This window comes from Mixophyes fleayi, chromosome 8 (assembly GCF_038048845.1).
Source record: "Mixophyes fleayi isolate aMixFle1 chromosome 8, aMixFle1.hap1, whole genome shotgun sequence".
Classification (NCBI taxonomy): Eukaryota; Metazoa; Chordata; class Amphibia; order Anura; family Limnodynastidae; genus Mixophyes; species Mixophyes fleayi.
The window spans coordinates 24,029,057-24,031,166 of NC_134409.1; positions in this window are offsets into that span (position 1 = coordinate 24,029,057).

Genomic DNA, 2,110 nt, shown 5'->3' on the forward strand with positions numbered 1-2,110 from the left:
ATCACGACGTTCTTACCCAAATTGCTGGATTATTAAATAACCTGTTAATGTCTCTTTGAAGTCTGTATTATCATATTTCTTTTTCTTTTTTTTAACAAACACTTTTTTTATTATTTTTTATAGTAATATAAATATGGTAAAGAATCACAGCAAAAATACAAGTAGCAAGAAAAATACAAATTAAAAACATACTTAACGGAAAGTGCAGGGTGGAAAGGGTAAGCAGGATATCCCATCAACAGAAACTAAAAGAGCACAAAAAAAAATAAAACGTATTAGCATCTCTCTATGGGGCCTTGGGACCATTTATACAGAGGATGTCCCTGAAGAGGTAGGGGGCTGGCTTCATTAGGTCACCATTAACAGTCCTAAAAACAGTGCTGAGATGTCCCTGAGCTGACTCCTAATAATCCTTTATGGTTTAATACCAGACTTAGAGGTCTACAGTACTCTAATGACTCATACGTGGGCGAGATATGCTGTAAAGTACTTGCATTAGTGACGTCTATTCTTAAATCCTTTGAGCAGCTCAAATCTGAATTTGCCATCCTGTACAATTATTTATAGAGACAATGGCTCAGTTTGGTTATATGGTGCCGATACTTAAACCTACATCCTTATGAAAGCCCCTTGTAGATTCTGATCTAATAAAACGCACCTTTCCTTATGGGCTTGTGATGAGGACATCCAGTACCAAATGTAGGGCCTGATTCATTAAGGATCTTAACTTAAGAAACTTCTTATTTCAGTCTGCTGGACAAAACCAAGTTACAATGCAAGGGGTGCAAATTAGTATTCTGTTTTGCACATAAGTTAAATACTGACTGTTGTTTCATGTAGCACACAAATACTTGATATCTTATTTGTACACTGAAATTTAAAGTTGATATTTGTGTGCTACATGAAAAAACAGCCAGTATTTAACTTATGTGCAAAACAGAATACTAATTTGCACCCCTTGCATTGTAACATGGTTTTGTCCAGCAGACTTAAATAAGAAGTTTCTTAAGTTAAGATCCTTAATGAATCAGGCCTGTAATCTGTTAATACTAAGTGGGGGGAAGACATATACCTAAGCTCATATATGATGACAGTCGTTTCTTCCAGATATTGTACGAATAAAGCTACATACCATAGTACCATACCTATTACACATCCTGCAGATTATATAGGTGAAGAAGGTTGCCTGGTGATATTAGCCTTAAATGCTTGCAGCAAATGGGCACTTTTCTACATTTTGTATGGGAATATTTATTATTTATATTATTTATTATTCTAGTTATTAGACCTTTCTAATGAGATGTTTTATAATGTATCTGTAATGTATTTGTGTTGCCTAATGTCTGCTCTCCAGAAGTCTGCCTTGTGGGAACAGCAGTAGAAGAATTGCTCCCTGGGAAATATGAAGGAGTCTCCTTGAGATTGATGTTATTCTATGGTACAAATCTAATGGCATGTAAATGTAAATTATCTGTATCCCCCAACTCTAGTCAACTGATAAAAGGGAAATCGCTCCGCAATGGATGTCGGGTGGGCGTGATGACGTCACGCCCGACATGCTCTGCGAGCGCGACGGAGGAGGACACCATGGAGGGAGCCGGATCGCCAGCTGACCGCAAGGTAAGTATTGTCTTTTTTTTTTTCCAGTTTTTTTTTTTGTTTTTTTTTGCTGCCTCCGACGGGCCCCCCTGGGCTGCAGGGCCCCCGGGGCACCTGCCCATTGTGCCCAATGGGAAAGACGGCCCTTACTGTGATGTGTGTATAAATACCATTGTGTGTCTAACCTTAGTGATATAATAATTCTGGTGCCTCTTACAAATATAATATGTTGCTCCCTGTATAACACAAACTTAGAACTTCTTAGAATAACAGGCTCATAGTCTACATATAGTAAATGCAGGTGGCCCAGTAACCTAGCCCAGGGTAGGCCACTATTAGACCGGCCCAGGGGGCAGATGCCTCCCAGCACCCCCGCCCAGCCTGCCCCTGTCAGGGGAGTGGCCACAACACAATGTGGGTGTGGTCACAATTCAATGGGGTGTGGCCACATCGAGAGGGGTGCCTAGTGCTTTTAAGCCCCTTTGTCTCCTCCCCTCCCCTCCAAACCCCT